The 23,973-nt window shown below is 35.5% G+C and overlaps 1 long non-coding RNA gene and 1 pseudogene across 1 annotated transcript; one reads left to right on the forward strand and one right to left on the reverse strand.

The window, feature by feature from the left end:
• Positions 1–23,973, reverse strand: part of LOC128229895 (zinc finger CCCH domain-containing protein 10-like) — a 181,524-nt pseudogene that overhangs the window by 145,678 nt on the left and 11,873 nt on the right.
• Positions 19,627–21,763, forward strand: LOC128229914 (uncharacterized). Its single transcript, XR_008260143.1, has 4 exons — positions 19,627–19,688; positions 20,158–20,254; positions 20,494–20,590; positions 20,887–21,763. It is a non-coding gene; the product is annotated as an uncharacterized LOC128229914 (long non-coding RNA).

A 23,973-nucleotide genomic window follows, 5' to 3' on the forward strand; every position in this document is an offset into this window, starting at 1 on the left:
GTTGTCAGGATTATATGGACAATTGAATGAAATATGCATGGACCGAAATGATTTGTCGCTAACATTGTATGCCGTTGAGGCAGTTTTAAGATTATGACCATTCAAAGTTTGAGGATAGAGTGTGTTATGACCATGACCTTTGACTCTATGACCTCAAAATCCATAGTAGTCATCAGCTGGTCACCAAAAATCTAAATGTTAAGTTTGAGGGCCATGGGTGCAGGCATTGACAAGTTATCACACAGACAAGCATTTTTCTTTCAAGGTCACTGTAACCTTGACCTTTGATCCAATGACCCCTTAAATCATAAGGGGTCATCTACAGGTCAGACACAACTCCAAGTCAAGTTTGAGGGCCATGGGTGCAGGCATTGTCCACTTATCACTTGAAACATTTTCGCATTCAAGGTCACTGTGAACCTGACCTATTGACCCAATGACTCCTAAAATCAATAAGGGTCATCTCCTGGTCAGGCCCAACCTTCATGTCAAGTTTGATGACCATAGGTCTAGGAATTGTCGAGTTTGCTTTCAAGATCACTGTGACCTTGACCTCTGACCCCTTAAATCAATAGGGGTCATCTACTGGTCAGGCCCAACCTCCAAGTCAAGTTTGAGGGCCATGGGCGCAAGCATTGTTGAGTTACCACTCGGGCAACCTTTTATCGTTCAAAGTCACTGTTACCTTGACCTTTGGCCCAATGACCCCTAAAATCAATAGGGGCCATCTACTGGTCAGGCCCAACCTCCAAGTCAAGTTTGAGGGCCATAGGAGCAGGCATTGTCGAGTAATGACACGTACAACCTTTTACCATTCAAGGTCACTGTGACCTTGACCTTTGGCCCGATGACCCCCCAAAACAATAGGGGTCATCTACTGGTCAGGCCCAACCTTCAAGTCAAGTTTGAGGGCCATAGGTGCAGGCATTGTTGAGTAATGACACGGACAACCTTTTACCATTCAAGGTCACTGTGACCTTGACCTTTGGCCCGATGACCCCCAAAAACAATAGGGGTCATCTACTGGTCAGGCCCAACCTCCAAGTCAAGTTTGAGGGCCATGGGTGTAGGCATTGTCGAGTTATCACATGGACAACCTTTTACCATTCAAGGTCACTGTGACCTTGACCTTTGGCCCGATGACCCCCAAAAACGATAGGGTTCATCTACTGGTCAGGCCCAACCTCCAAGTCAAGAATGAGGGCCAAGGGTGCAGGCATTGTCGAGTTATCACTCGGACATCCTTTTACCATTCAAGGTCACTGTGACCTTGACCTTTGGCCCGATGACCCCCAAAAACAATAGGGGTCATCTAATGGTCAGGCCCAACTTCCATATCAAGTTTGATGACCATAGGTCTAGGCATTGTTGAGTTATCACTCGGACAAGCTTTAAAATTATTTTACCATTAAAGGTCACTGTGACCTTGACCTTTGACCCGATGAGCCCTAAAATCAATAGGGGTCATCTACTGGTCAGGCCCAACCTTCATGTCAAGTTTGATGACCATACGTCCAGAAATTGTTGAGTTATCACTCGGACAAGTTTTGGTCTACCGACGGACCGACCGACCGACCGACCGACATACTGACATGCCTGTGCAAAGCAATATACCCCTCTTCTTCGAAGGGGGGCATAACTAGAATTGAGTCCCTTGCACACAGATGACCCCCTCCAACCCCTCTTGCTTCACATGACACAGGAAATGGTCACACCTGTTCAAAATTATTTCCAACCAAAATGAAAGTCTATCCAGAAAAATTGATTTGGTCACTCCTTAATTTCCAAACAAATTTATTGTTCAAAAAAAAAATTTTTTAGTAGTTAAAGGGCCATAACTCTTAATTCATCCCTTTACTTTGGGCAGCTGCAAACAGTGCCCGATGCTGAAGCTCATAAGATACCATAAAAGGTGTTGGTTCATAAAGACAGCAGGACTGTGGCAATGGAAGTCTGAATCCGCTAAGGAGTGCCCATGCAGTTGCACAACTTCTTCTCAACAACAATCCCCATATATTTTAAGAGTCTAGGTGAAGTAGCTTTGGAGTTTTGAATGACACAAGCTTGCATTAATACTTACAGACGGAATCACGCACGGACGCATGAAAAGACGGACGGACAAGGCCAAATCTATATGCCCCTCCCCCAAAATAGGAGCATAAAAAACATTCACAAATAACTTCATCTTACAATGAAATTGTCCCACCATAAAGATTGATTAATTACCTGGTGTTATATGATCATTATGTAATCATCATTCAAGTATATTTATTTTCTTCAAGTTAACTAATCTAAACTTGTACAACATTTCACAATGAAAACATAATTCAACATTTCTTAAACTTCATATACTTTTTTATAATCAATGTCCTACTTTAAGCCTGTAAAAGTCCTACTTAACGCCCCGGACAAGTGTCCATTTGAAAACCCTGTGCACTAAATATCAACCAATTTTTTTCCCCATTGAGCAATGACAACCATATGACAGAATCACACGACTTTTATTCCACCTGTCATTGTATTCAAAAAGGTATGGTTTTACCATATATAATATGCATGACATCATCATTCTGAGCATGCAGGTGCTCGAAAATGGCTTCTAATGGAATGCTTTTCATCGTAACAAAATATATATTTTGGAATTAAGAGTTAAAGTAATTATTGTTCATGTCGCAGAATCAGAAAACAGAGGCCGAAGTAAAGACCCCAACGCATCTAATAGGGCATGCGCTTTTACCAAATACATCAAGATGTGAATAACAACTATGCACCAGTAGATGTTTTATGTACATAAAAAAATCCTACCGTAAATGACTGGGTATAAGACGATAGGGGTACTAGTCGCAGGCAAAAAAATCTGTGAAAAATCTGAGAAAAAACTCTAATCTATGTTTTGGGTTAAATGACGCATAAAAAAAATGTCAAAATCATCTGCCAATCTTGGCCATCATGTTTGTTGACAGTGACAAAAACAATTTTTTCGTGAAAATGGCGCTGATTATCTTTAAAACCATACAATGATTATGCAAAATATGTTTCATTTTTATTCGTTTTATGTTAGGATAGGCACCGAAAAGTACTTAGTGTGTCAATTTGTTTCTGGATGGCCCTAAAAAGTACCTTTTATGACTTTTTGTAAGACTTCTTTCTGACAGTATATCGTAAACGATAACATGTTGAGAATGAAGTGAAGTTATGCAAAAACCTTATATTGTACAGGCTTGTTCTCAAAGTGTCAACACCTACAGAAAAGAATAAAGAACATAGAATAGTGCGAAAAAACAAGACCATTATTGCATCCGTTTGTAGTATTGGTATGTTAAACAGGTCTAAAGGCAGTGCGAATTTTTCACACCTTATCGTACAACTGACAAAAAATATTTTGACAGTGCCCAACTTTGCTTTTTTATATGCATGTTTAATTATTGTTTTATTCAAAATAATATTAAATAATTTTAATCGTACAATATTTCTTTTTAAATATAAAGGGCTTACGATATACCGTATCCCGATCTCAACTGCCGTTTTAACCTGTATATACTCGATCGATATGACATAAGTAACATCCCTTTCTACATAAATCTAAACAAACTCTCGGCCTGACCTCAGAAAAAAAGTTCAAAAGCTTGTTACTGGTTATTAGATGCACACAATTTTTTACATCGAAATCTGAGGGAAAAAAGTGTGTCTAATACCCAGTCATTTACGGTATATATAAAATTCATCATCAATCATTCAGTCCAGAGCAAGCGTTTTTTTGTGGGTTTTTTTATATTTCATATGTCTTAAATTTCTTAAAACTGTCTCTTCAAATTGCTTGTACATACATTTTACTGCTGTATGCATTTGACATGTGTTCACAGAGATATTTTTTAAAAAAGATTCTTTTATGGCACAAACTGGAGGAAAATTCCTTTGTCCTGAGTGAAGTATTTCATGATAACAAGCATAGACTAAACAATCAGCAACTGGCAGTCTCTATCATCACGATGTCCACTGGAAATCCAGTCAGGTAAACAACTGAAATAAATTTGACCAGTGGCATTATTTACCACTACTGATTATTGCTTACCTAAGTGGAATACCAGTGTAATTATGTTTTCCACTGAAATTCAGTTGTATTCCACTGGTATTATTGGAAAACCAGTGTATTTCTGATTACCACTGGAATGTAGTGGTATATAAATGACAATTTTATTGGGGAACTGGCGGTATAATTTTCATGACATTCAAGAAAAACATGAAAATTACACTTCAATTATTCCTTTTTTGCATTTGTCAGGTTATCACTGCGAGTCTCAGGTAAGCTCTTCACGAAGGCATCCTGCGCGCATATGTGCGTCTGTTTGCATGTACATTTCTTGGCGGTCATTAAGGTTGACAAAATCCATTACCCACACGCTCTCAATTAAGTAACATATTGTACTACAGTGCCATGAGCATGATCAATATAATGGTGAAATAACTTGTTCCACGACTAATGGTATTTTATCACTTCTATTTAAAGACAATTACATATTTGGAAGGGGAAAAAGGTATAAGTACCCAACCTCCATTAAGTTCATATTAAAGAAGACTTCATATTAACGTTACAATTTGGATGCACACTTCTCACTATTGGCATTAAAATGTTTCTAAATTACTTATCCTGCTCTTTAAATAGGACAGTTATAGCGTGTTGCACAATGTTGAACATATTTTCAGGCAAATAGTGGCACTCATGTGTGCATCTATGGAATGAATAAATTCAAGGAATAAATGGCATGGCTTGCATCTATGGAAAAGACAATTTCATTGAAACAATGGCACATTTTGCATCTATGGAAGGGACAATTTCATGGAAATAATGGCACAGTTTGCATCTATGAAATAGACAATTTCATAGAAATAATGGGACGATTTGCATCTACGGAATGGACAATTTCATTTAGAGAATGACACAGCTTGCATCTATGAAAGGGACAATTTCATGGAAATAATGGCACGGTATGCATCTTTGGAATGAAAAAATTCAAGGAAATTTAAAGGCATAGTTTGCATCTATGGAAGGGACAATTTCATGGAAATAATGGCACAGCTTGTATCTATGGAAGGGGCAATTAAATGGAAATAATGACACGGCTTGCATCTATGGAAGGGACAATTTAATGGAAAAAATGACATGGCTTGCATCTATGGAAGGGACAATTTAATGGAAATAATGACACAGCTTGCATCAATGGAAGGTACAATTTCATGGAAATAATGACATGGCTTGCATCTATGGAAGGGACAATTTAATGGAAACAATGACATGGCTTGCATCTATGGAAGGGACAATAAAATGAAAATAATGACACGGCTTGCATCTATTGAAGGGACAATTTAATGGAAATAATGACATGGCTTGCATCTATGGAAGGGACAATTTAATGAAAATAATGACACAGCTTGCATCTATGGAAGGGACAATTTAATGGAAATAATGACACAGCTTGCATCTATGGAAGGGACAAATTCATGGAAATTATGGCACAACTTGCATGTATGGAAGGGACAATTTCATTGAAATAATGGCACAGTTTGCATGTATGGAGCGAACAATTTCATTGAAATAATGGCACAGCTTGCATCTATGGAACGGACAATTTCATTGAAATAATGGCACAGCTTGCATCTATGGAACGGACAATTTCATTGAAATAATGGCACAGCTTGCATCTATGATACGATCAATCTCATTGAAATAATGACCAAGCTTGCATCAATGGAACGGACAATTTCATTGAAATAATGGCACAGCTTGCATGTATGTAACAGACAATTTCATTGAAAAAATGGCAAAGTTTGCATATATGGAACGGACAATTTCATTGAAATAATGGCACAGTTTGCATCTATGGAATGAACAAATATATGGAAATAATAGCTTGGTTTGCATCTAGGTAAGACAATTTCAAGAAAATAATGGCATGCATGGCTTGCATCTATGGAATAGACAATTAAATTTATGGAAATAATGGCACAGTTTGCATCTATGGAATGAACAAAGTCGTGGAAATAATGGCTAGGTCCACCTCTAAGGAATGGACATTTTCATGTAGATAATGGCTAAGTGTGCCTCTATGGAATGGACATTTTCATGTAGATAATGGCTAGGTGTGCCTCTATGGAATGAACATTTCCATGTAGATAATGGCTAGGTGTGCCTCTATGGAATGGACATTTTCATGTAGATAATGGCTAGGTGTGCCTCTATGGAATGGACATTTTCATGTAGATAATGGCTAGGTGTGCCTCTATGGAATGGACATTTTCATGTAGATAATGGCTAGGTGTGCCTCTATGGAATGGACATTTTCATGTAGATAATGGCTAGGTGTGCCTCTATGGAATGGACATTTTCATGTAGATAATGGCTAGGTGTGCCTCTATGGAATGGACATTTTCATGTAGATAATGGCTAGGTGTGCCTCTATGGAATGGACATTTTCATGAAGATAATGGCTAGGTGTGCCTCTATGGAATGGACATTTTCATGCAGATAATGGCTAGGTGTGCCTCTATGGAATGGACATTTTCATGTAGATAATGGCTAGGTGTGCCTCTATGGAATGGACATTTTCATGTAGAAAATGGCTAGGTGTGCCTCTATGGAATGGACATTTTCATGTAGATAATGGCTAGGTGTGCCTCTATGGAATGGACATTTTCATGTAGATAATTTTAAGGTTGAATGTATGTAAAGGGAGGGCCTTGGATTTAATTACTGACAAAAGCATGTAGAAAACTCGAACGACCCTAACTGAGATCATCCTCGTCTAGCTTTGGCACTTTAGTTTTTATCTTGGTAGGGGGCTAAACATATACAATATATATTTGTACTATTCTATTCTGACTCTTATTCATGTGGAAAATGGCCGACTTGAAAGCAAAATTTGAAAAGTTTCATATAGCCACATAAAACAACAATAATCAACTCAATCCAGTTTTTGCTGTAGAAGCATAAAAAATTAATGAATGACAAACTGGTTGATAATTGGTTATGCATCAACACATCAAGTGTCATAATTTACAAATAAAATTGGAAAACAGTAATGTATGAATCTTTTTATCAATAAAATTTTAAGTTTAAAGATTTTTTTAACTATATTTTTATACTTGGCATAAAACTCTGGCAACAGAATAAAAGTACATCATAAAAGTACATCATAAAATATATGCACTAAATTTAACAGTCATTAATGAAAGTATGTTACAGGTACACTAACACTAAACTTTATTAACTCAATATGAATCTTTTGTTTATTACCCATTCTGTAAATTTTACACTTCAAGTGTTTTACAATAAAAAAAACACCATGTTGGAGTTTATAATCGCAACTAAAATCAGGCAGGAGGAAGTTTTCATCAATGAATGTTGCACAATATTGAAATAAAGAATGACGTCATAATACCTTGCGTGTTATATAATATAAACGTCAAGTTTAATCTACACATAGGACATTAGGGGAATGACAAATATATATAAATATATTGAACCATTTTTTAAGTCAGGACTTTTTTCATGAAAGTTAAATGTTCACAACAACGCCAAAGTCAACAACTCCATCATGATGACAGTAACACATTGACTTGGCTTCTTCTTTGAAAAATATGCGCTAAAAAGAATCTTATTGCTGTATTACTATTATTTAAAGGATCTGTTTGTTATTAAGGCCCAGATATATATAGTTTAATTGTGTTACCACAGGGTGTGTTTGATGTCCTGAATAGGGTCGCCACTTATCCAGCAGACTCTGACTTATACCAGTAAAAGAAAACGAACATTTACTTGTCTCATGGTAAGGGTTTTGGGTAATACCATATGTGAAATTATAGTTATCCAAATACAATTGCCTGAAAGAAAACTTAATAAGCCACTCAGGTTGAGTACAATATAAAAATGCCACAACATGCCAAATTTAATGAGAATGACTTTTCTTTGTAAACCAAGGGCATAATTCATAACAGAAACATGGCACTTTCAGATAGTCGTTAAGCTATATAATGTTCTGAAAATTATTACCACTGCAAACTTTGACATTTGTCATTTCTAGAAACAGTCTAGAAATCGAGATGGATCTCTTATAAGAATAAGTTTATGAGTCTAAAAGCGTTTTATATGTCGAAAGTACTGTCTAACATTAACAGATACCTTAATATTTCATGAAAATATAAGATACCCACATGTACCAGACAAAAAATACAGTTCTGCTGCATCAATTTGCTATATAATTTGAGATACTGGTTGACATTTATTATCATTTAGAGCATTGAAGAATAAAAGTCACGCTCAACCGTTGTTATCAGTAAATGCTCAACTACTGTTATCAGTAAATGCTCAACTGTTGTTATCAGTCAATGCTCAACTCTTGTTATATTAAGCCAATGCTCAACTGTTGTTATCAGTCAATGCTCAACTATTGTTATCAGTAAATGCTCGACTGTTGTTATCAGACAATGCTCAACTGTTGTTACCAGTCAATGCTCAACTGTTGTTATCAGCCAATGCTCAACTGTTGTCATCACTAAATGCTGAACCGTTGTTATAATCTAACGTTCAACTGTTGTTATAAGCCAAAGTTCAACTGTTGTTAAACGCCAATGCTGAACTGTTGTTATCAGTCAATGCTCAACTACTGTTATCAGTAAATGCTCAACTGTTGTTATCAGTAAATGCTCACTTATTGTTATCAGTAAATGCTCAACTGTTGTTATCAGTAAATGCTCAACTGTTGTTATCAGTCAATGCTCAACTATTGTTATCAGTAAATGCTCAACTGTTGTTATCAGTCTATGCTCAACTGTTGTTATCAGTCAATGTTCAACTGTTGTTATCAGTCAATGCTCAACTGCTGTTATCAGTCAATGCTCAACTATTGTTATCAGTAAATGCTCGACTGTTGTTATCAGACAATGCTCAACTGTTGTTATCAGTCAATGCTCAACTGTTGTTATCAGCCAATGCTCAACTGTTGTCATCACTAAATGCTCAACCGTTGTTATAATCTAACGTTCAACTGTTGATATAAGCCAAAGCTCAACTGTTGTTAAACGCCAATGCTGAACTGTTGTTATCAGTCAATGCTCAACTACTGTTATCAGTAAATGCTCAACTGTTGTTATCAGTCAATGCTCAACTATTGTTATCAGTAAATGTTCAACTGTTGTTATCAGTTAATGCTCAACTGTTGTTATCAGTAAATGCTCAACTGTTGTTATCAGTAAATGCTCAACTGTTGTTATCAGTCAATGCTCAACTCTTGTTATATTAAGCCAATGCTCAACTGTTGTTATCAGTCAATGCTCAACTATTGTTATCAGTAAATGCTCAACTGTTGTTTTTAGTAAATGCTCATCTGTTGTTATCAGTCAATGTTCAACTATTGTTATCAGTAAATGCTCAACTGTTGTAATCAGTCAATGCTCAACTATTGTTATCAGCCAATGCTCAACTGTTGTCATCACTAAATGCTCAACCGTTGTTATAATCTAACGTTCAACTGTTGATATAAGCCAAAGCTCAACTGTTGTTAAACGCCAATGCTGAACTGTTGTTATCAGTCAATGCTCAACTACTGTTATCAGTGAATGCTCAACTGTTGTTATCAGTAAATGCTCAACTGTTGTTATCAGTCAATGCTCAACTGTTGTTATCAGTCAATGTTCAACTGTTGTTATCAGTCAATGCTCAACTGCTGTTATCAGTCAATGCTCAACTATTGTTATCAGTAAATGCTCGACTGTTGTTATCAGACAATGCTCAACTGTTGTTATCAGTCAATGCTCAACTGTTGTTATCAGCCAATGCTCAACTGTTGTCATCACTAAATGCTGAACCGTTGCTATAATTTAATGTTCAACTGTTGTTATAAGCCAAAGTTCAACTGTTGTTAAACGCCAATGCTGAACTGTTGTTATCAGTCAATGCTCAACTACTGTTATCAGTAAATGGTCAACTGTTGTTATCAGTAAATGCTCACTTATTGTTATCAGTAAATGCTCAACTGTTGTTATCAGTCAATGCTCAACTATTGTTATCAGTAAATGCTCAATTGTTGTTATCAGACAATGCTCAACTGTTGTTATCAGACAATGCTCAACTATTGTTATCAGTAAATGCTCAACTGTCATTATCAGCCAATGCTCAACTGTTTTCATCACAAAATGCTGAACTGTTGTTATAATCTAACGTTCAACTGTTGTTATAAGCCTAAGTTCAACTGTTGTTAAACGCCAATGCTGAACTGTTGTTATCAGTCAATGCTCAACTACTGTTATCAGTAAATGCTCAACTGTTGTTATCAGTCAATGCTCAACTCTTGTTATATTAAGCCAATGCTCAACTGTTGTTATCAGTCAATGCTCAACTATTGTTATTAGTAAATGCTCAACTGTTGTTTTCAGTAAATGCTCATCTGTTGTTATCAGTCAATGTTCAACTATTGTTATCAGTAAATGCTCAACTGTTGTTATCAGTCAATGCTCAACTATTGTTATCAGCCAATGCTCAACTGTTGTCATCACTAAATGCTCAACCGTTGTTATAATCTAACGTTCAACTGTTGATATAAGCCAAAGCTCAACTGTTGTTAAACGCCAATGCTGAACTGTTGTTATCAGTCAATGCTCAACTACTGTTATCAGTAAATGCTCAACTGTTGTTATCAGTCAATTCTCAACTATTGTTATCTGTAAATGGTCAACTGTTGTTATCAGTTAATGCTCAACTGTTGTTATCAGTAAATGCTCAACTGTTGTTATCAGTCAATCCTCAACTGTTGTTATCAGTCAATGCTCAACTGTTGTTATCAGTCAATGCTCAACTGTTGTTATCAGTCAATGTTCAACTGTTGTTATCAGTCAATGCTCAACTGCTGTTATCAGTCAATGCTCAACTATTGTTATCAGTAAATGCTCGACTGTTGTTATCAGACAATGCTCAACTGTTGTTATCAGTCAATGCTCAACTGTTGTTATCAGCCAATGCTCAACTGTTGTCATCACTAAATGCTGAACCGTTGTTATAATTTAATGTTCAACTGTTGTTATAAGCCAAAGTTCAACTGTTGTTAAACGCCAATGCTGAACTGTTGTTATCAGTCAATGCTCAACTACTGTTATCAGTAAATGGTCAACTGTTGTTATCAGTAAATGCTCACTTATTGTTATCAGTAAATGCTCAACTGTTGTTATCAGTCAATGCTCAACTATTGTTATCAGTAAATGCTCAATTGTTGTTATCAGACAATGCTCAACTGTTGTTATCAGACAATGCTCAACAATTGTTATCAGTAAATGCTCAACTGTTGTTATCAGCCAATGCTCAACTGTTTTCATCACAAAATGCTGAACCGTTGTTATAATCTAACGTTCAACTGTTGTTATAAGCCAAAGTTCAACTGTTGTTAAACGCCAATGCTGAACTGTTGTTATCAGTCAATGCTCAACTACTGTTATCAGTAAATGCTCAACTGTTGTTATCAGTCAATGCTCAACTCTTGTTATATTAAGCCAATGCTCAACTGTTGTTATCAGTCAATGCTCAACTATTGTTATCAGTAAATGCTCAACTGTTGTTATCAGTCAATGCTCAACTATTGTTATCAGCCAATGCTCAACTGTTGTCATCACTATATGCTCAACCGTTGTTATAATCTAACGTTCAACTGTTGTTATAAGCCAAAGCTCAACTGTTGTTAAACGCCAATGCTGAACTGTTGTTATCAGTCAATGCTCAACTACTGTTATCAGTAAATGCTCAACTGTTGTTATCAGTCAATGCTCAACTATTGTTATCTGTAAATGTTCAACTGTTGTTATCAGTTAATGCTCAACTGTTGTTATCAGTAAATGCTCAACTGTTGTTATCAGTCAATGCTCAACTGTTGTTATCAGCCAATGCTCAACTGTTGTCATCACTAAATGCTCAACTGTTGTTATAATCTAACGTTCAACTGTTGTTATAAGCCAACGTTCAACTGTTGTTATCAGTCAATGCTCAACTGTTGTTGTCAGTCAATGCTCACCAGTTGTTATAAGCCAACATACAGCTGTTGTTATAAGCCAACATTTAACTGTTGTTATAAGCCAAAGCTCAACTGTTGTTAAAAGCCAATGCTCAACTATTGTTATCAGTCAATGCTCAACTGTTGTTATCAGTCAATGCTCAACTATTATTATCAGTAAATGCTCAGCTGTTGTCATCAGTTAATGCTCAACTATTGTTATCAGTCAATGCTCAACTGGTGTTATCAGTCAATGCTCAACTGTTGTTGTCAGTCAATGCCCAACTGTTGTTATCAGTCAATGCTCAACTGTTGTTATCAGTTAATGCTCAACTATTATTATCAGTAAATGCTCAGCTGTTGTCATCAGTTAATGCTCAAATATTGTTATCAGTCAAAGCTCAACTGGTGTTATCAGTCAATGCTCAACTATTGTTATCAGTAAATATTCAACTGTTGTTATCAGACAATGCTCAATTGTTGTTATCAGTCAATGTTCAACTATTGTTATCAGTAAATGCTCAACTGTTGATATCAGACAATGCTCAACTGTTGTTATCAGTCAATGTTCAACTGGTGTTATCAGTCAATGCTCAACTGTTGTTATCAGTCAATGCTCAACTGTTGTAACAGTCAATGCTCAACTGTTGTTATAAGCCAATGTTTAACTGTTGTTATAAGCCAACATTCAACTGTTGTTATCAGTCAATGCTCAACTGTTGTTGTCAGTCAATGCCCAACTGTTGTTATAAGCCAACCAATGCTCAACTTCTATTATCAGCCAAAGCTCAACTGTTGTTATCAGTCAACATTCAACTGTTGCTATATCCAATGTTCAACAGTTGTTATCAGACAATGCTCAAATGTTGTTATCAGTAAATGCTCAACTGTTGTTATCAGTAAATGCTCAACTGTTGTTATCAGTAAATGCTCAACTGTTGTTATCAGTTAATGCTCAACTGTTGTTATCAGTCAATGCTCAACTGTTGTTATAAGCCAAAGCTCAATTGTTGTTATCAGTAAACGCTCAACTTTTGATATCAGTAAATGCTCAACTGTATTTATCTGTCAATGCTCAACTATTGTTATCAGTAAATGCTAAACTGTTGTTATCAGTCAACAGAGGGACAATTGCCTCAACAATTTGAAAGCCAGAGTTATATGAGCCTTGCTGTACATGTGCAAATTTTCTGTTGCAACATGAGTACCAAGTTTCATTTGAATATCTTGAACTAAAAAAATATATTTTGGGTCATGACCAAGGTGTGTTTTAGTTTTGCACACTGAAATTGTTAAACTTTATATGGGGAGTACCCCCCCCCCCCCCCACACACACACACCCTGACAACATTTTAAACCAAAAATATTCTGGTTCTGAGGGGGGAGGGACAAAATTCAAAAGGTAATTTTAGCCCTTAAGTAATACACCCCCTTTAACTTCTACCCTAGATCCGCCCCTGGCCCCCTTCCTAATAAGAATAATATAATTATACGTTTTTCCTAAGAAAATATTTGGCATAAGTCTGAAAAATTGCATTCTTAATGTAATTTTTTTCAACTATTGACATGAAAAAGTAAACTGAAACAATTTAAGAGGATGTGCGAGCTCGGTGCACCCCCATCTAAATCTGCAAGAAAGTAAAGCATATCCGATAAGATAAAAGGCAAAAAGTATGATGTTTCAAAATCCAGCTGTGCAATTTAAACTAAAGTATCTTTTACAGACAATTAAAGTGCTTTTCTTCAAGGCAATAAAGTGCAGATTTTGTGCAGTATTTTCAACAGCAAAAATAATAGTAACCCGTGTGGGCTTGATTCTTCAATGAAGCAAAGCAAAACAGGTCTTCCCCTTGGCAGACGTTGGGAACATGTTACCGGAAAAAACCTAACATATCACCACTTTTTTAAATTGGTAATCCCATAGATTCAAAGAAAACTGATTTATTGCTATAAAAAGAAATCTGGGAAGTTTTGCTTATAAATCCTGTCAAAGATAAGTGGTACGCACCATGGGGCCATATAATATATCCTACTAACAAGCATACAACAAAATATTATAACATCAAGAGTTTTAATTTAAAATTGCGTTAAGGAAACAAACTGAATTAAACATCTAAACTAATTGTGTCCCATGTAGGTACCAGTGATTGGTCTAACAATTAAAACTGAGAAAACTGGCATAAAATATGACCCATTTTATCAAATAAATCAATATATATCTAAAATAAAGCTCCGTGGTGTCTATATAAGCAATTAATAACAATTATTCAACTGTTTTATTGGTGAAAGATGAAATATCTGGATGATTCTAAATGCTTTCTTCCAACTAAAAGTAATCTACGAATAAAATTATCAGTAAATCTTCTTTGAGTAATGTCTCAAACTTAATGTACCAAGATAACAGCACATTTCAGGACCAAAGATTCTTTTTAGACTGTTCACAACTTAACAGTTACCATTCCCGGATTTTCCTCTGTGGCTTCAATCCAATTACAGAAATCGTCTTGTCAAAGTGTCAATGCATGAAATGGGATTTTCATTACATTTGAGACACCGTGAGACACCGCATTTACAATGAAAACAACATCGACTGACAGTTTCTCTTGTATCAACGGACATCATTTATCAGATAACGCAGTGATCTTCTTTAAAGGAGGCGTAAAGCATCACATAGCTTTGAATCCCGAAATCGCTACATTATGAGAAGTTTTGTTAAATAATTGTTGGAGAAAGAAAAATAATATTGTGTAAAATTTGTTGTATGACAGCTAGGATTATTTGGCAACACGTTATTTTTGGGAAAAGCACATCAATTATTAAAATCGAGGGGGTGGCATGGGGATGGAGGGGAGTTAGTAGTTCATTTTGTTATATGCCTTTTATAAATTTCCTTTTATATTATATCCAATAGTGAAAATACAGCCCACCGTATTGAAAAATCGGTATCATTAAGCTGTAACTGTTGTTCACCAAACAAAAATCTGAGCATAGTACAAGCATGAGTTGAGTGCTACCTTTAACACTCTTATGCTTTATATTTTAACCTTATGACCTTACTATTCAATACCAAAATAATTTAGGAACATACTATTTCCTTAGAAATTATTCAGAATGACTATATATTTAATTGCTGATAAAATTGTGTTAATATAGAAGAAAATTCACCAAATCATTATAAATGCCATTGGTTTATGACGACATTTCCACAATGGTAATTTCCGGGAAATGCCAATTACGGTAAAATTATTGAAATCCACCAATTATAATGTTTAAAATGAGTACAGGGATTTTAGTATTTTCAACCTGCAAAAAAAATTTGTAACCCCCCCCAGCCTCCCCCCCTACCCCTGCCCCCCGGTATAGGTCTTTGCCCAAAACAGCAGGGGGAAACACATTATTTCAAAAGCTTTGAAAAAAATCCAGTTATATGACACAGTTTGATAATTAATTGAAGATTTTTTTAAATGAAATTACCGTAATGATTTTTTTTTATTTTGATTTTTTTTTACCAAATAATAAACAACAAATAAATTTTGTACAAATTAAAGAACTGATATCAAACCAGTGAAACTTATTTTTATATATATTTGTGAGAAATAATCATTTTAACTTTCTCTCTATGTATGATTTAGAACTGGAAATGACTGTTAATTTTAACAGGAAATAAGCAAACCTTCAAGTTATTTTTTTCAAGAATTTCAAGTACATATCAATTTTATGCCAAAATTCAAACAGAAATATCATTTTTACTACTTTTTCTTTCAAAAATATTTCCATGATTTCAAGATATTTCAAGGAGTCATTTGGAAACCATTAATCAACCGGTATTCCCTGTATTCATTTTATGCCATATACATAATAACAATTACTGTTTGAAATTAACCAAGATTTTACAGCTTGGAATGAACTAGTCTTGATACAATACCAGGTGTTAATCTATTATGATGAAATTTCATAAATCTTAAGAATATCATAGTTCTTTCATACTTATGTTAAGTGAAGTTTCAGTATGTTAAAATATGCAGCTCTAATGCTCAGAAATTTTACAGTCCAATCAAATCACTTAATGGATTCCAATGTTAAAATTAAAGATGCACTTTTACTCCCAGATAAGATTTACCACAATTAATAATATTGTTTTAATATTCCAAAAAGGACAGTCATGAATAAATGTAAAAACAATGTTTATTATGAAGGATACCAAGTTGAATTTGAAAGAAATGAGCATAAAACACGGTATTTCTACCTTATAAAACTAAAGAAGACCATAGTTAAAGTAACTCTTTTAGCATTCACCAATCATTTAATATTTTTGTGCTTTCTGCTATTAAATACACGGTTACAATCGTGTTATCAGTAATATATATTTTCCATGAATGCATAGTTAGAAGTTAAAGATGCATACCCTTATGAAAATACGCTCTTTCAATAAGATCGTACGAGCTCGCAACAAGCTCGTTACGACCTTGCACAATCTTAATTTCCCCTGTTGCTTGCTCGTACAAGCTTGTATGAGATCGCGCAAGGTTTTGACAAGAGCAAGCTCGTACGAGCTTGCTCGTGCGAGCTTGCTATCTTTACGAGCTTGCACGAGCTTGGACCACAAATTATATTATATGGAGCAAGCTATGAGAACTTAGAAATTTTAGCAAACTCTGAAAAAAGACTAAGTCCATAAAATATCAGAAAAATCACCAAATGTCACATTGATGCACATTGTAAATGTAAAACATAACTTAAGTACAAGGACATAATTTTTTTATTTAATTATATATATTTATAATTATTTATGATTACTGAATAATAATATCTCTTATAATAATAATCATCATCATAAGTGTTGAATACTAAGCACGTATTAAACATATTATACATGTATGAATATCATTAATAATAACACTCAAAAAACAACAGTTAATTTAACCAACAAAAAGATCCAACAAGTACTAGCAATGGGAATCCAACCAATATGACCTGACAACCTACAGTAGCAGTTCAATCATCACTTCATCACTTCATTTTGGTCAAATCAGGCACAAGTAGATATCCATCCATTAAATGCAGTCCAACCAACACTTGTGCTTCCATTAAATATTGTTCAACCAAAACTTGTAAATCAACTGATTATAGCTGTCCAAACAACAATAACTGTCTATCCAACAGTGATTCAAATAACACTAGTTGTCCATCACACATTCTGTCCAACAAGCAGTCCAAACAACACTGGTGGTCCAACCAACACTTCCGGTCCAACCATTTATAATTGTTCAATCAACACGTTTGGTTCATCCAATATAGCTGCCCAGTAAGCAATAGATGCCCAACCAACATTAGTGTTTCAACAGGCACTAGCTGTCCATCACGTTGCTACCAATCTAGCAGTCCAACCAATTGTAGTGATGTTCTTCATTGAAAGCAATGATCTCAGAAGATAACATCAGCATATTTGAATAATATCTGTAAAGAAAGGAATGGAACATAAAAGTATATTTTTTATAAAAAAAGTAAATAACTCTCAGACTTATTTATGGATGGGGTTTAAGACAATCTGGACAATTTAAGTGCAGGCCTGGGTGTATGTGACTAGTCCTGTGGCCATCATAATATTTAAACATAACTAACTAGTAACAAATTATTCAGAAGACTACACAGGTGACAGCATGACATAATTGCTCTTTCTAAGTAAAATGTTTATCACATAGTAATAAAATACACAAAGCATTATAAATATCATACCTTATATTGATGAGGATTTATATATGTTCATTCATAAGACTTATTAGTTATACCTGGTCATGTACATACAGATTCCTTATAATAGATTTTGATGGTCAGATAGTAAAACAGACTAATGTATTATTTGTATTGATTTTCAAGTAAAACAGACTAATGTATTATTTGTATTGATTTTCAAACAAATATTTTTAGAATAGATGAGAATTATTTGTTGTTAATAATACTCCAATAAGAAAAGTACCGCAGTCTTTTCTGAACCATCTACCCCACCCACCAGAACTAAGTGTCCAGGTAAACAGTCAAGCGATTTATAGCTCAAATAACAAATGTCATTCAAATAATATCACAATAAATTAAAATGACAAATCTAATATAAATAAATAAATTATAACAAACCTGGAATGATAATTAGTCCGCTGTTATTGTACTTCGTTATAACCCGGAAATAAACCGGAAGTCACCCTGGACCGCAAAGAATTATGGTCTATTGGAAAGTCGAAAATGTTCTGGATCTGGATCTGGATGTATACGCTGCAGAGCCTTTCAGCATGTACGCAGCGGGAGAGAGAACACTTAGTAAGACTGTTGGACTGCTCTTCTGAAGCAGTTCACTGTATCAGCACACACAATGGAAGGGTCCAGGTTATTCCACTCGGTGATAGTCTTAGGTAGGAACGATTGCCTAAATTGTTCAGTTTTACAGTTTATATGTTTGTAACACTTTGAGTGGTTTATTGCGTGTTTTTGCACTAGGTTGTTTGATACAAAGTCTTTAAGATTTCTGGGTTTAATCAGGCGTTTGCCACTAATGGGGGTCAGATAGGCATTTGCTGGCATAGCTGGCACCTTTCCCTCGGTCATCTTGTAGAGGAAGGTCAAACGTGACGTTCGTCTTCTATCTTGTAGTGGTGGCAACTCAAGGGTCTTCAGCATGTTCGTCACACAGCCTGGATCTCGGGAAGAGTAGTCGCCGGTTATAAATCTCGCAGATCGGCGCGGTATCTGTTCAATTTTGTCGATATCCTTTTGGAGGAAAGGGTCCCATACAGTAGAACAATATTCCAAAGAAGACCTAACTAGGGATACGTATGCTGCCTTTCTGCATGATAGAGGGCAGTGTTTGAGATTTCGTCTAATGAACCCTAGGGTGGAGCTGGTCTTGTTGCAGATGTTGTTTATGTGGTTTGAGAATTTCAAGTTTTCAGTGATCATAACACCAAGATAAGGGTTTTGCTCGACTTGTTGTAAGATGTGCCCGTCGAGTTGGTTGAAATTTGATGACTTATTATTTATGCTCATGATGTAACATTTTTTAGCATTAAAGCGCATACCCCACGTTTCTGCCCAGACTTCTAGTGCTTGTAGGTCCTTCTGTAGTTGAAGGTGGTCATGTTGAGACTTGATATGTCTGTATAGGAGACAATCGTCAGCGAACAGGCGAACGGTGGATCTGACGCTGTCTGGAAGATCGTTTATGTGGCAGAGGAAGGCTAGGGGGCCTAAGACAGTGCCCTGTGGCACGCCGGAGTCTACTGGTACAGAATCAGACGAATCACCTTCAACTACCACTCGCATCCTCCTATTTGTCAGAAAGTCTCTTAACCAGAGGTTGATGTTGCCATCAATGCCGTAGAGATGCATCTTATGGAGAAGACTTTCATGAGGGACAGTGTCAAACGCCTTCGAGAAGTCAAGGATGATAACGTCAACTTGGTCACCTTGGTCGTAATGATGGAGTAGGTCGTGAACTGTTGTGAGGAGTTGAGTCTCGCATGAGTAGCCCGATCGGAAACCATGGTTCAAAGATGTAAGAATTTTGTTTCGTTCCAGATGGTCTAAAATATGTTTACTGATGATATGTTCTAGAGATGTTTGTCGAAATAATGCGCCAAATAAACTGAAGTGTTGTTTCGTTTATTAAAGGTAAGTTCAAGCAAAGTTTGGGGTATAATTCAATTACATTTATAAGGATCTTTTACGCTAACATTATTGTTTAAAATAACATAGCAACATTTCAAAGTAATGAACAAATATGTTTTGTTGTAATACATTTTCGCGACAAACGTACGAAATACGTTTTTGTAGAAACACAGTTAAATGAATGTTTGTGACTAGCGTACAGCTAATACTTCATTGTTATATATTTTAACAGCTATTATATTTGTTACTTAATGTAAGTAGGCTATTTTTGTCTAAAAAAAGAATCAATTGCCATAAATGTCCGGCAGCGATGCAAAAGTGGGTGGGAAGGTCAAAAACTAAAACGTTTAAAAAGTCCTTATATAGTTTTGAGGAACGATCTTTTAGGGAAGTGAAACATCTATTATTGGCAACATGTTTTGGTGTAGTAAGTTATAGTTAAGTGTCTGAAATGTTGTTTCGTCTATTTTAGCCGGCCTAAGTGAGCTAACAAAGAAATCATCAGTCCACAAAAGAATCAACCAGGGAAGGAGAAAAACATTCAAAGCTGCAAATTGCCAAATCCATCAGTGAGTAGACTATTTTTAAAGCACATGGTAAGATTTCCATGTTGCAATGGATAAATGGGTATGAATCATGCTAGTGAAATATTGAACCTCAAAACTAAGTAGAAATTGATTTTTTTTAACATTTTAAAGTTTGGTCCTTCAATGGGCTTTTGCATCACTGCTGACCCTTGACCTTTTAAAAAACCACTATGCAAGCAAATTATGGTTTAGTGTCTGAAATGTTGTTTCGTCTATTTTAGCCGGCCTAAAGGAGCTAACAAAAAAATCATCAGTCCATAAAAGAATCAACCAGTGAAGGAGAAAAACATTCAAAGCTGTAAATTGCCAAATCCATCAGTGAGTATATAGACTATTTTTCAATTCCCATGGTAAGATTTTCATTCTGATTTTGAAAACAATACGGTGAATGTGTGGAGTGGATTTTATTTGTAACGGACAAACACTTATAAAAATATTTTTTAAAAATAAGACTCAATAAATTTGAGCACTTTAGTTTGAACAAATACAATAATCTATCATTAATTTATATACCTGTGACATTGAAATCTTAATTCGCACTGATTTGATAACCAACTGGCCGTTAGTTATTGGAAAATATTGGCAGTACAAATAAAAAAAGAAATATTTTTCAGGTTGGAAGATGGATGTCAAAGTCTCAGACAAAAGCTTCCAGAGTTAAGGAGAGAACACTTCAACAAAAACAAGCACGAGAAGAATGACTGCAAAAAAGTTTTTCGCAGATTCGTTTCCTTATCAAGTGTATTTAAGGAAAATGGACAGGAGTGTCTACAGAGACTAGATGTAAATGTCAATGACTGCAATGAGCAATTCAATGACTCCTTTCTAATTGTGTCAAGTGTCATAAAAAATTAAAACTGTTATAAATGGACGTGTAGTAATGATGAAATTATTACCCTGTTGCGAATAACATTAACTATTCATGAACTTAGTTCATGAATGACATTTTGAAAAAATCATGTTCATGAACTGTCAAGTTCATTAACTAAGTGGGAGTTCATGAACATGATTTGTCCAAATTGTCATTCATGAATAGTTTATGTTTTTCTTTAAAAGCACACGCCAGGGGCTAGAATAAGGTTAGGTGAATAAGGGTCCTCTTATTTAAACTTCAGATAGGCTTGCACAAGCTCGCAAAGTGAATTGTAACGAGCTTATCAAGCTCGTAATATTGCTCATACAAGCTCGTAAAGCTGCCCATGACGAGCTTGTACAAGCTCGCGACGTGAAATGTAACATGCTTGTCAAGCTCGTAAAATTGCTCATACAAGCCTGTAAAGCTGCTCGTGACGAGCTTGTACGATCTTGTTTTTAAGCTTGTACTATCTTAATTTTGAGCGTGTACGAGCTTAAACGAACACGTACGAGCTGGTATTTGTTTCAATTACGGCCCATAATAGCTTAAAGCTCGGGCGCGCTTGCTCGCGAACTAGATTGGGAAGTTGATCGTACGATCCCTTGACAAGCTCGTCTTCTAGCTCGCGATTTTCATAAGGGTAGTTAGAAGTTAAAGGTTTATTAGTCAAACATTATGTTTTTATACACTCCTACGCACAGGGTACAGAAGGTATAAAATTCAGCTATCTATAGATGGTTATCAAATAATGCTCAAAATGAGCCAAATTCTGACCACTGTGCCCAAGACTGTATACAAGTGTATGTATTGATTTTGAATAAGAGTGTCACTTTAATTGAAATCTGAGGTACATGTAGCTATATTGAATATACAGCCCCAGAATAGTAACTTAGAATTCAGTCTAAACATAATATTGAAACACATTAACAAATGGATCCTATGGCAAACAATTTTTACTCAAGTTTCATCCAATTCTGTGAAAAGTTAGAAACCTGAGCTTAATAGCAAACACTTCTTGGGCTATTCTCTAAACATTACAATCATCATACTGTTACTACATAGCACTGTTAATTGTGACAATTTCGCTCAACTTTCAGATCAACCATTATAAAATGCCAATAAATTATGAATGAGATATCAAATTAAAAAAAAAATATTACAATGAAACATTTACTGGTGTTGACAATAACTATTTGTAATAAGCCTGGAAAAAAAGTATTTCAAAAAAAGTGTCATCTTTAATATTGGAAATCAATACCTTTTTACAACCAGACCTTCTTTAAACTCACCTTACCTAATAGTATGTTGAAATTTAGTTTGAAAGTTTACTGGTGCCTCAGTTTGCAAGCATCTTCATACACCTGATTTTTTTTATATGACTTTTTTATTACGGAGAACACCAGAAGTTCATCATGGTCTTCCTTTCTCAAAAGACAATGAAGCACATTAATAAGTTATAAAATATATTAGCAAAAGTTATTGGGACTAATGTGTTGCAATGACAAATTGGACGGCTAAAAAAACGGTCACATTGTCACTGTAAACACACATACCAGTAGGATCATGTGATATGCCTCATGTTGATGTATTGAACATGTCCTACGCTGCCCTCATGGACGACAATACCACCTAACAGAAAATATCACCGCGCCTACAAAACCACCTATACGACAATACCACCATTATGACAATACCACCATTATGACAATGCCACCATTATGACAATACCACCATAATGACAATACCACCATTATGACAATATCACCATTATGACAATACCACCATTATGACAATATCACCATTATGACAATACCACCATAATGACAATACCACCACTATGACAATACCACCATAATGACATTACCACCATTATGACAATGCCACCATTATGACAATGCCACCATTATGACAATGCCACCATTATGACAATACCACCATTATGGCAATGCCACCATTATGACAATGCCACCATTATGACAATGCCACCATTATGACAAAACCACCATTATGACAATACCACCATTATGACAATGCCACCATTATGACAATGCCACCATTATGACAATACCACCATAATGACTATACCACCATTATGACAATACCACCATTATGACAATACCACCGTAATGACAATACCACCATTATGACAATACCACAATTATGACAATACCACCATTATGACAAAACCACCATTATGACAATACCACCATTATAACAATACCACCATTATGACAATACCACCATTATGACAATACCACCATTATGACAATACCACCGTAATGACAATACCACCATTATGACAATACCACCATTATGACAAAACCACCATTATGACAATACCACCATTATGACAAAACCACCATTATGACAATACCACCATTATGACAATACCACCATTATGACAATACCACCATTATGACAATATCACCATTATGACAATACCACCATTATGATACCACCATTATGACAATACCACCATTATGACAATGCCACCATTATGACAATGCCACCATTATGACAATACCACCATAATGACTATACCACCATTATGACAATACAACCATTATGACAATACCACCATTATGACAATACCACCGTAATGACAATACCACCATTATGATAATACCACCATTATGACAATACCACCATTATGACAAAACCACCATTATGACAAAACCACCATTATAACAATACCACCATTATGACAATACCACCATTATGACAATACCACCATTATGACAATACCACCGTAATGACAATACCACCATTATGACAATACCACCATTATGACAAAACCACCATTATGACAATACCACCATTATGACAATACCACCATTATGACAAT

This window comes from Mya arenaria, chromosome 1, assembly GCF_026914265.1.
Source record: "Mya arenaria isolate MELC-2E11 chromosome 1, ASM2691426v1".
Lineage (NCBI taxonomy): Eukaryota > Metazoa > Mollusca > Bivalvia > Myida > Myidae > Mya > Mya arenaria.